This window comes from Phyllostomus discolor, chromosome 7 (assembly GCF_004126475.2).
Source record: "Phyllostomus discolor isolate MPI-MPIP mPhyDis1 chromosome 7, mPhyDis1.pri.v3, whole genome shotgun sequence".
Lineage (NCBI taxonomy): Eukaryota > Metazoa > Chordata > Mammalia > Chiroptera > Phyllostomidae > Phyllostomus > Phyllostomus discolor.
Genome location: NC_040909.2, coordinates 5,877,119 through 5,889,372, shown reverse-complemented (window position 1 = coordinate 5,889,372; position 12,254 = coordinate 5,877,119). Strand labels below are relative to the sequence as shown.

The 12,254-nt window shown below is 54.9% G+C and overlaps 1 protein-coding gene across 2 annotated transcripts in view; it reads right to left on the bottom strand.

Annotated features, from left to right (window-relative positions):
- Nucleotides 1-7,585, bottom strand: part of LOC114501665 (SREBF chaperone) — a 33,843-nt gene extending 26,258 nt beyond the window's left edge. Inside the window, exon 1 of one of the 2 annotated variants that reach the window (XM_036030415.1) lies at nucleotides 7,466-7,585. The gene's annotated coding sequence lies outside the window, so the exon portion shown is untranslated. The remainder of the gene's footprint in view (nucleotides 1-7,465) is intronic. The other variant, XM_036030416.1, reaches the window with a different exon arrangement.
- Nucleotides 7,586-12,254: the final 4,669 nt, after the last annotated feature.

The following is a 12,254-nucleotide window of genomic DNA, read 5'->3' as shown; positions in this document are numbered from 1 at the left end:
GCGTCGTGGGTGCGCATCCCACTGCACTTGCGAGGCTTCCCGGTGTGAACTAAGAAATCCCGGGGGGGGGGGGCGGGGGGGAGGGGAGAAGAGAAGCTGTTTTCACCTACGGAACTGGCGGAGCCCAAACTGCGGAGCCGGCCGCAGTGAGGGTGCGGACGCAGGCGCTGAGCAGCCGGCCAGGGACACACCCTCCAGGAAGCTGTGTGAGGTCTCCGGGCTGGCGAGAGCCACAAGGTGGCAAAAGCACGTGCTCACCCACCTAGCGCTCCGCCTCTGGCAGGTGACCAGACAGGTGCACCTGGCGGGGCTGGACTGCGTCCTGGGGAAGGGACTCGGTGTTAGCTGCACGTGCAGAACTTAAAGCACCCCCTGGGCCCGTCAGCAGAGCTCTGGCTGAACCGAGTAGGGCAACCCTGGGAAGGCAAGGTTGTCAAGGACGACGGGAAGGTCTTAGGTGTTGGTTATGAACTAGGACAAAGCAGCAGAGCACAAGCGAGGGTCACTGTGCACCGCCTTCACATGCGAGCATGGGGCTCTGGGTGTCTGTGGGGGCTCCGCACAGGACACCCCGGCCCGGACGCCCGAGCACTGGCACCACTGGCGCCCGAGCACTGGCACCACGGCTGCCAGGGGGTGGGGACCGGGTGGCCAGGGGCCAGGTGGAAGGGACGCTGCCCCGTGCACACTCTGCTGAGCCTTGTGAACACGCTGTGGCCACTGCCACACCGAAGAGCTGACACCGAAGCAACGTGATCACAGCTTCCCTGCGGAGGCAGCGGCCTCCTCCCGGAGCTGTAACCGTACCCCTGCCCTGCCCCGGGTCCCCTCGGGCTCGCTCGGCCTCCCCTGACCGGCCCTCCTGGGAGAAGGTCAGAGCCAAAGCACCTCTGTGGTCCCTGGAGCACCCAGCACCCCGCTGGGTGCCAAGCGGAAAGTCACTGCGAGTCCGCTCACTGTGCTGAACTTGAACTTGTTGTTTGGTGCAGCCGCGTCATCCCCGGGGGAGAGGAGGTTTGCTTCTGCGTGCTGCTTTTCAAAGGGGACCGACGATCAGGACAGAAAATTCTGCTTCTCTCTAAGCGTCAACATTAGCCAAGTACACCGGAGAATTTCCAACCTGACAGAACTAAAAGTGGAAAGACATTTCAGTTCGCGACTGAAAGCCGGTTTCCGCGAGTCTGAAACCCGAGGACACGGGGACTGACCAGAGTAGCTGCTGGGACGACGCAGCAACGCCCAGACGGCGGGAAGGCCCCAGACGGCGGGAAAGGCCGTCACACAGAACCACGCACGTGACCGGCCGCAGAGACTACAGATTTCTTCCCGCGACGCCGGCCACCCGCATTGTCACCCACCCCGCCCCCCGCCCCGACCAGGTCGGGAATGACTAACAGAGGGGCTGAGCTGACCATGGCAACGAACATGTGCAAACAATCTGTTCTAAAGCCAGAGACCGCCCCAGAGCCTAGTGGGGCAACCCCTGCCATTTCACAAGACAGGACCTTTGGCCCCGGGGAGGGAGCCCTCAGCGGTGGCCCCGCAGGTGCAGGCGGCGCTTGGGCAGGGCCGGCCCCCTGCTCCCAGACACACACAGGCACATCCAGGCCGCACGGGACGAAGGCCTCTCACCTGGTTTCCTGACGGGGTGTGGTCTGCTGCCGAGCACCAGGGTGTTGTTTTTTAACCCTCCCCCAAGGGTATGTATTTACTGATTTCTAGAGAGAGAGAAAGAAGAGAGAGGAAGAAACTTCAACATGAGAAAAACAAGGTCCGCCACCTGCCGTACACGCCCTGACCAGGAATCGAACCCACAACCTTCCGGTGCACGAGACAATGCTCCGACCAACTGAGCCAGCCAGGGTTCTTGACACTTCCCGCAAAAGTGGCGGTGAGATGAGTCTCTGTTTTATCACCATCTCAGAAGTTTCCACTGTAAGTGCCGTGGGAAGACGGCTCCGCCCAAACCCAGGTATGCAGGAGCTGTTTCTGAGGGAAGAGTGGCGCAGCAGCCGGGGCCTCGTCCCCGGGGCCAGGAAACCAGGCGGCCGCACGCCAGCACTGGGGCCGGACCCTCCCCGCACAGCACAGACGGACGTGAACTCACGATAGATTGAAGTCTGCAAACGATAAAACTCTTCAAAGAAAACCGGGAAATCTTCCTGACACCGGATCTGGTGAGGATTTCTTGGACAGGATGCCAGAAGCACAGGCAACGACAAAAAAACCAGACTGGCGGGATGTCATAAAAACCAGTGATTTCTGTGCATCGGTGGGAACCGTGCACAGCCAGAGGGACAGCCCGAGGCTCGGGGGGAGACATCTGGGCGTCGGGGGTGTCCTTCCTTGAGCTCAGGCCCAGGCTGGCTTTCGGGAGGTCAGAATGCGAGACCCCCAACCTTACAAGGGTATGGCCTGCGCCCCTCCCTGTCGTCTGCTGCAGGCAGGCCCTCACGTTTCTGACAGTCACTGTCACTGGGTGACAGGTGTGAGTCACACCAAACCGCACCGGGACTCAGGCCCAAGAGAAGGGCCCTCTCATCGCCCGAGGAGCCGCGCAGGGACGTGAGCCGGCCCAGGGGAGGAGGGCCCGCCAGGCTGGCTGGGGGCAGGGTGCAGGCGGAGCCCCCGGAGGCGGCTGACAAGACAGGACACAGGACGGGACGGTAGTCCGCCCAAAGGGGCAACCGAGCCCACAGCCAAACACGGAGAGTGGCTGAGCTGGACTGCTCATGGGAGAAAGTTGTTGGAAACGTAAAAACAAAGGAGATACTCTGTTTTAAGAGAACAAAAACGTTACAGCGTAGCTTTCCATGAAGAGGGGCTCTGCAGTAACCCAGAACACGGACACAAAGGAGGAGAACGCCCGGGAGAGGCCTGAGAAGGGAGAAGCCGGCTGGGCAGCCACCCGGCTCCAGGGACCCTAACTGCACGGTGTGTCTGCCTATTCGCCGTCCTGCGCCCGGCGACCTGCACTCAGCAACAAAACAACTCGGATCCCTCAGGGAATCCGGAGAGCTGGGGCTGTCAGGAAAGAGCAGGATTCGCACAATAGTGGAAAATGCAATCTTGGCTATGGCGTCATCTAAACGTGAGGAAATCACTGGTTAGGACAAGTGCCAGTCACGACCCTGGCAACGCAACGCCACAGACGCCCTGACGGCGTGGGGCCCGGGGTGAGGCACGCACGAGCATGGGCCTCGCGCTCTGCTCTCCGGCGCATCTGCGTGGACCCCCGGCTCTCAGACTGCGGCTCCCCGGGCCAGCAGCAGCGGCGCCTGGTAGTTTACTGACTGGCCAAAAAGTCCGCGTGGTTTTTTTCATAAAAAAAACTTTTTGCCCTGGCTGGCATAGCTCTGTGGATTGAGCTGGGGCTGTGAACCAAAGTGTCGCAGGTTCGATTCCCAGTCAGGGAACATGCCTGGGTTACAGGCCATGGCCCCCAGCAACTGCACATTGATGTTCCTCTCTCTTTCTCTCTCTCTTTCTCCCTCCCTTCCCTCTCTAAAAATAAATAAATAAAATCTTAAAAAAAAAAAAAAGACATTTTTCATTTGCACCAGTAACTTCATTGATCTGGATATTTTGAGTATGTCGGCTCTCTCCTGCTATTGGCTTCTAGGGGGCAGAGGCCAGGGTGCTGCTGAACACCTTGCAGTGCATGAGACAGCCCCGCAGCAAAGGATTATTTGGCCAAAATGTCAGCAGTACAAGAAACTCCACAAACCACTTCTGACACGCTCCATCAGCCACAGCGCCTTCCCCACACACCGCAGGAATCTTTGGTGTTTCTACCTTTCTTGTGTTTTTACCCTTCTTGAAATAATAAAGCATAACATGTCGAGAATGTTGCCTATCTTTTTTCATCTTCAATATCAAATGGCTGCACAAAAATTCACCAGTTTTGATAAGTGGTTTTTTTTAAATGCATGCTAAACCCTGGCTGGTGTGGCTCAGTGGCCTGAGTGCCGGCCTGCAAATGGAAAGGTCGCCAGTTTGATTCCTGGTCAGGGCAAACACCTGGGTTCTAAGCCAGGTCCCCAGTTGGGGGTGTGTGAGAGGCAACCGACTGATGTCTCTCTGATCCATCTCTCACATGTTGATGTTTCTCCCCCTCCCTCCCCCTTTGTCTAAAAATAAATAAATAAAATATTTCTAAAAAATAAAATAAAAAGCAGGCTGATAATGACAACTGTCACAATACAACAACACAATCCAACGAAATTGTTCGGAATGAAGTTGAAGACAATTAAGCGCTACTACAGCCATCGTATGGAAAAAGCTGAACAAACTTTTTGGCCAACCCAATATGAGTAACGATGCCTCCCTAGATAAAAATAGCTTGTCTAGTAAGTAAAATGTATTTCTTGCTCGAAACTCTGTTATTTTAACCTAAACCCTGAACAAATACTAATCTAGTCAGTTATGACATGATCAGCTAGAAGATGATAAAGATGATTTTTCTAAATTAGGTAGAATTTTTTAAAATTCTGGTCATTTTGAAATAATCCAACCACTACAGTGGAATCAACTGAAGAAAATCAACGCGGTTTGTAAAAAGTGATGGGGAATCAATGTACTTGTAATTTCAACATTAAGATGATTTAAACACACTCAGGGGTCGGGGAAGGGCGGGAACGAGACTGTCACGGATGCCACAGCCGTGTGGACCGGACCCTGCGGTCTGGCTGGCTTCTGAGTGGAACCAATACGCGGGACGCACTTGAGGCCCCGCTGCACTCCAGCTTCCGCGGGGCTTGTCGGTCCCACAGCTTCGCGCTCCCGACGGCGCCGTGCCCCAGGCGTCAGGGCTCCCGAGGGACCCGGCCCTCACTCGTGCTCACGCCTGCAGTTTCCAAGTAACTTATAACTGGTTATTGATAGTAGGAAATGCCATTCTCTCCAATTATGTGGAATTACCCTCAAGTTCACTAGACTTCCAGTTCAGAAACAAATGGTTAGCAGACGGTCCTGCATAATTTATGCACTTAGAAAATGCCACACATCAAATAAACCGGTGATGTCCAAAGGTTTTTGGTTATGAATCCCCAACAACAAAAATAGCAGAATACACCCCCAACATCTGTTCATTTATATATGTTACACAAGCACACTACCGCGATGCTATATGTACATTATAAAACACATAACACAAACTCAGGCTGACACAAACGAAGGCTGTTTTTAATCTTTCTCCTTAGACCACGTGCACTCTCTCACGCGCGCGCACACACACACACACTCACACACACCCTGCTCTGGACTCCACGGGGGAGCTCGCATGTGGCCCAGCAACGCTGCGGCATTCTCAGGCCGGGGCCCTCACCACTCAAATTGAAAATGTCAAATGCAGCGGCCAAACTGCTGTCTCCTTCCTGCTCAGTCCCACCATCTCTGACTCAGGTGACACTGCCTCTCCCCCGTCACCTCATCACCTCCTGCTCCCTCTCACCTGGCAACAGACAGCTGAGAAGACTAAGAAGCCAGCAGGTGCAAACAGTGCAAGAGAATCGACTCTGTTGTCAGACAAACCTGGATCTAGGCCTCTAACTCGCCAGGTGACCCAGGCCAGGCAGATAACGTCTCTAAAAGTCATCGGTAAAGGGGGTGATAACAGGATCGCTCTCACCTGGTTATTACGAGTGAGATAAGCTATCACTGGAGCACCCAGCACAGTACCGAGACAACACACGTGGCCAATTAATATTTTACCCAAAATTATTTCAGGTGCCTGAAGAAGTCACCTGGACCTCGTCTCACCGGCCAGCTCTGGACGGAAGCAGCTTGGAGGGGAAGGAACTCAGGGGGTGGAGCCCCGCAGACCCGGTTTGGAGGCCCGAGCCACCACGCACCAATGGGGCAACTCTGGGAACCCCGTTTCTGAAGGGCAGCTTTTCACCTGTTTGCTGACAGTGATGATGTAAACCGCATGAGAAGTACCTGTCAGAGCCGGGAAACCTGACACCAGGGGCCAGCAAATGGCCACCAATGGTGAGGGAATGTAAACAGCAGGTAATCCTAGGTGTCATCCGGGGCCTCTGGGCCACGTTCCCAGGCACGGCTGCACACTCAGAGAGGAAGGATCCCAAGAGCCGATCCCACACAGGGAGACACACCTGCGTGCGGAACCCACAGGTAAGGACCGTTTCCAAGCCGGACGGTTCACTGGCTCACGTGGGACCTCCGGCAACTCACAGCGTTCGTGCCCCCATATCCTAGTCACAGACCAGGAGCAGGTGTTCCGCCCACCTTCCAACCATAACCTAAATGATGGCGGGGTGGGGGGGGGATCCTAAGCCAGGGGCTACAGAGAGGCGCTGTTTCTGCCCCCCCAAAAAGGGTGCTCTCAAACATCAGAGTACTTCCACAGACCTAATTCTTCCTGTTTCAGTCTACGGCCAAAAGAATGAATACGGAATACAGAGATGTAGTTGTACAGATGTGTTTTCGACATCGTGGGCCCAGTAGGAACGCTGCAAATGTGTAATGCATTTAAAACCTAAGCTGTGTTAACATTCACTTAAACAAAAACATACAGATCATCAGATAGGCATCACTCAGAAACGCCTAAAACGTATCCAGCGCTAACAAGACAGCCCGACCCCGACTCCCTTCCAAAAGCTTCCCTCTTCAGCACAGTATCCTGAGATGGCAGGACGTCAGAACGAACGCCATGTAACCAAACTCCACGAAACGCTTGTCTGGAGGAACATCATTCAACATACCGTTTTACGTCCCCTTGACAAAATCTGAAAGAGTTTAGTCACGCAGCACTGACTGTCCCCATAGAAGGTGGGCCAGTAGTTGGCCCGAACTAGGGGCAACTCCTGCCATGGCCCCCCCAGGGGCTCGCTCCCCCTTCCGCCAAGAGCATTTCCACCTGTACACTTTCTGTATTTCTACCGGTCTGGACCCAGGGCTCCCTGAAACTAATACTACCGTGACGTTGTACTCCTGTTTGATACCCAGAGGTAATAAATCCACCGAGAAGTAAACAGAGGCAACGTTAGCGAGCCAAGTTTGGGTTTGCGTAAAACAGAAAACTAGAAACCAAGCAAAAGCCACTAAAGGAACTACTCTCTCAATCAGATCTTCCAAAAGAGGTGGGAGTGAACGGCGCTCTCCCCCGCACTCCGGGAAACCCCGGCAGCCCCAAAGCAGGTTCCAGAACCGACTGCTCCCCGGGGACAGCGGGGCCAAGGGCGCAAAGACACGACCCCCTCTCCCGGTAGTGGCCATCTGGAGACGAGGGTGGGGTGGGGGCGCGCGGCTCGCTCGGCGGGGGCCGGAGAAGGGCGGGACGCGGCAGCCCGGCCCGCTCTCCCGGCCGTGGTCTCCCAGCCCCGGCAGCATAGCTGCTGGACAGCGCCCGCGCGCCCGTGCCGGAGGCGGCCCCCATCCCGGAACTCCCGGGGCCACGCGGCGGGAGGCCGGGGCCCACGAGAAGCGACGCGCGCGGTGGTACCTGTGGCGGCAGCTGCTCCCGGGCGGCGGCGGCAAGGGCGCGGCGCGGCGTGCGCGCTCCCGGCCCGCGGTCCGGTGCGTTGCGTCCGCCTCTCTCTCTCTCCCCGGGCCGCCAGGGCCCGCGCAGCTCTCCGCCCCTTCACCTCTCACCTCCTACCTTTCCCCCTCCCGCCCCGTCGCCCTCCGCACGTGTTCCCAGCGGCGCGAGCATGCGCAGTCGAGCTCCGCCCGCAGCTCCCGCCCGCCCCCTGGCGGACGCAGGCCACCCAAACAGGCGGGGCGGGAGTGCGGCTGAGGATCGCACCAGGCTTCCGACAGCTTCCGGAGAGGAATCAACAAGCACACGATGCCCATCAGCCCTGTTTTACAACAGCGGGGAATGAGAAAAGCTGCCGAGATACACAACAAATGCAGACGGGTCGAATACATTATGTCCATAAAGCGAGTTTCCATACAGCCTTTTAAAATAATGTTTTGTGAATACTGATGTTGAAAGATGTCCTTGAAAGATGTTCTGGATGATTCAAAATGAGCTGTGGAGTTTGCTCTCATTTTTGTTAAAAAAAAACAACAACAGTTCAAGGGCAATGGTCTGGGGTGATACTGCTGTGTGGTCAGCGGATGTCTCGGGTGGAGGATTGCAGTTACCGAGTGTTTTGCTTTTGCTGACGGACACAACGATTTTCTACACAAAACGTGCATTTGTTGTCATAGCTACATCCACAGAGCGTCTCCTCTGTCAGGTGCTGAGCGGAGCGCTGTGCACACGTGCTCAGCTTTGACTTCCTGAACCCTCCACCTGACCCAGGTAGGTCCTGTTTCTGGGTCTCACACAAGGCAAACGGCAGGTTTTGTCCGTTCTGGGGGCGCTGGCTCACCCCAGGATGCTGCCCGTTGCGGCTGCCTGTGGGCCCAAGTGGACGCCTTGATGACACCACCCTCACCTTCGCCAGGTCTCAGATCTGAAGTGTCAGAGCTCAGCCCTGCTGCTCCAGGCACCCAAGCCAGGGCTACCAGGATACAACCTACCTATACTAGCGCATGTTCAATCCTGCTCCTGCTCTAAGGACGCAGCGCTGGGCCAGCACGAAGAGCAGATAGGCAAAGGGAAAGCTACAGGCGGCCCTTCCGGCAGCTCCAGCTGCTGGGTCCGCCCTCGTAGGCGTTCCTCCAAGTCACACACCCTCCCCCACCCCTGTGCCCACTGGACTCTGGACGACCTCTCCAAGGCCACCAGTCTCCCCTCCCTCCCTGCCCACCACACTGTCATCACGGTGAAAGTAAACAACAGTGGGGATGATTGGCCTGAGCCCAAAATGACCTTTATGCCCTGTATTCAGGGTCGGCTTTTGGCTCTAGATGAGAACCTTAGAGAAAGATTCCTTTTTGTGTGTTGTTTCTGAGAGGCAACAGAAGAGAGAAGTGGGTAGGGCCTTACCTACACCCCTTAGCCATCTCGTATCACTCTCTCTGTCCTTGACCCCTTGAAACACAGCCACCTGACCCCTCAGAGACCTTGGGCAAAGGACACTCACTTCTGTCACCAGCTCCTCCCTCTCTCCGCTGCCTGCCCCTTTTGGCAAGTATAAAATCTACCCAGTTTTTTTGTTTTCTGAGCGGCTCCGCAAGACTGAATACCCTCTTTTTTACTGTAGAGCTTCTACAAAGAATGTGGTTTTAAGCCTACCTCGCAGCTGAATCACCAGGGGAAATCCAGTGAGTCAGAGCCTTCCTGAGCCCCATCCTAGGCCCAGCGAACCAAAGCCTTCTCTCAGAACAGGCCCGTCTTTCCCCAACTCCCCCAGCAGGGGACTTGGCCAGACCATCTTCCGGGCTCTGCTGTCACCGGTACCTCCCCACCCCTGCCCTCCCAACCACTCCACCCACCTGTGTTTGCAGGGCACCGACCCCCCCACGCAAGGTCTGGCCACTTTCCTCCCCAAACACAAGAGCCTCTGCGCCCTGCGGCATAGCTGACAGCCCTCCACCCTGCAGGAGGAGACAGACAGGGGCCCTGGTCGGGGGTGGGGGTGGGGGAGCCGAGGCTCATGGGCCCTGGTGAGGGAGGACCCACGCTACAGAGTGCTGCCCGTGAGTAGAATGGAGTGGTCATGATCTTGGGGCTTCTCCCCAACATTTTATTATGAAATCACAGGGAGCAGTTGAAAGAACCATATCGTTAACTATACATCCTAGATTCTACACCTGTTAATGTTTTGCTTAGTATGTTATTACCTATTGTTAAAAGTCTCTCTTCGCCCTGGCTGGCGTAGCTCAGTGGATTGAGCGTGGGCTGTGAACCAAAGTGTTGCAGGTTCGATTCCCAGTCAGGGTACATGCCTGGGTTGCAGGCCATGACCCCCAGCAACCGCACATTGATGTTTCTCTCTCCCTCTTTCTCCCTCCCTTCCCTCTCTAAAAAATAAATAAAATCTTTTTAAAAAGTTTATTTAAAAAAGTCTCTCTTCATCCACCTATGAATACATTTTATTTATTATGCATTCCAGATAAGTTGCAAATACTTGATCTTAGTTTTTAAATATAATCAGGTGGAACAGCTCCATGTAGCCCTAACCAGAGTTAAACCAAAGACATTCATGGCTGCAAGTTTTTCTGAAAGGAGTTACAGACCCACGTGCTAGCCAGAAAAGGACCAGGCCCTGGGGATTAACCACTGGGGCTTACACTTCAGGGCTAGATGAGGAAGGCCAGGTGTCGGCAGTCCTGGCGTTGATGGGCTCTTTTATGCAAACAACCTGGGAAAGAAAGAAGTAAGTTGTTTTGGAAGAGTTTATGGATAAGGGGTGGGGGAATGGAAGCCAGGCTAGCCCTGGGGTAGGTGCAGAGTCCCCGAGGAAGTGTCAGCTCATTAGGACCAGCTGTGGGCAACCTGGAAACTGACAGTCTGGAAAGTTCACGCGTCAGCAAGAACCAGAGGGGCCCGGTGGTCGGGGGGCCTGGCCTGTCTCTCTAGATAACTGGGAGACAGTCCCCTGGAAGTCAACTCCACACGCTCCCAGGGATGTAAACAGCCTGCTGCTGCGTCCTCCGGTCGGTCGTTAACTGATCAGCCTCTCGTTCTTCCTTCCACCCTCCACCTGCTGTCATTTAGGACGTCTCAGAACTTCTTTCTTACCATCAGTAAAGCTCAACCTTACGGCAAATTCCTCACCGTGGGAGTGATACTCAAAAATTGTAAAAACTAAATGAAGCTTAAAGGTTGTCAAGAAATGGCAATTCCCTACGCTGAGCCAGTCCTCATGAAAATCTTGAAAGATCAGGGCTGGATGTGTCTCACAGACGGAGAAGCCTTCCTTGAGAGGGGAGACTTGCCCAAGGTCCCTCTAAAGCTGACGAGGTGGCCTCATTCTGGGACGCAGGACTCTGGGCTCCAACCCACTGCACAGGCACCTGGGTTGGGCCGGGGCGCAGAGGGCACCCAGGTCTGGCTTTGCCGTCGCTTGCATCGGTGGTCACGCTCACCGTGAATTAAGCTCCAGTGTGGCAGCTGGCAACGTGATGGACTGGCAAGTGGGGCTCCGGCACAGCCCTCTCCGAGCGGAACCCTGGCTGACGCACCGCGGCAGGAGCTGCTCTGTGGCCAGGAAACTCACCCCAACCCCAGGGAGCCTCGACTTGGGAGTCAGGCGCCAAGATGTGACCAAGAACACAGACCTCTGTGATTTTGGGGGAAAAAAAACTAAATCCATGTGAACATGTGTAAAAAAGCCTAGGTCCCAATAAACAGGCAAATGACCACGGCACAGTCACTAAAAATATTGAAAATCTCCAAGTTGTATTGATAGTCATTCAATGTCTTTATGATCTACCAAGTTCCTACCACGCGTCAAGAGACCAAGGATATATGAAGTTCGTTCCCTGCACTAGAGAAGCGGTCAGTGCACACCTTTACACAAAACCTCCCAGTTATTACAGGTCACACTAGCAGCCACTGATAACGAAGAACTGTTGACTATTGGCTCCTTGCCAGAGACGGGCTCTGTACCTCATACAGTCCTCACGATGGCCTTCGGAGGCAAGATAAACCCCACTTTAAAGGTGCAGAACTGCAGAGCCCTGGCTGCTGTGGCTCAGCAGACTAAGCACCAGTCTGTGAACTGAGAGGTCGCCAGTTTGATTTCCCGTCAGGGCACGTGCCTGGGTTGTGGGCCAGGCCCCCAGTGCGGGGCGCATCACAGGTAACCACTCGTGGATGTTTCCCTCCTTCTCTCTCTTCCTCCCTTCCACTCTCTCTAAAAAATAAATAGAAATCTGCCCTGGCTGGCGTAGCTCCGTAGATTGAGCACGGGCTGAGAACCAAAGCATCGCAGGTTCGATTCCCAGTCAGGGCACATGCCTGGGTTGCAGGCCATGACCCCCAGCAACCGCACATTGATGTTTTTTTTTCTCTCTCTCTCTCTGTCTCCCTCCCTTCCCTCTCTAAAAATAAATAAATAAAATATTTTTAAATAAATAAATAGAAATCTAAAAAAAAAAAAAATCAGTAGCAGGCCCCGGCTGGGTAGCTCAGTTGGTTCGAGTGTCATCCAGACCCCTTGAGTTTACAGGAACCGGCCTTATGAATGCACAGTAAGCGGGACAACAAACTGTGGTTTCTCGCTCTCTCTCCGATCAATAATAATAACAATACCAACAACAAAGACAAAATCCCACACAGTTACCTGACCTCGACCGCTGCAAGCCCCCACTCGGAGTGAGAAGCACGAAGGCCTCGGAAGCACGAACAGGGAGGCGGCACGCGCCCCGCCCGGGGCTGCTCGCGCGGCCTG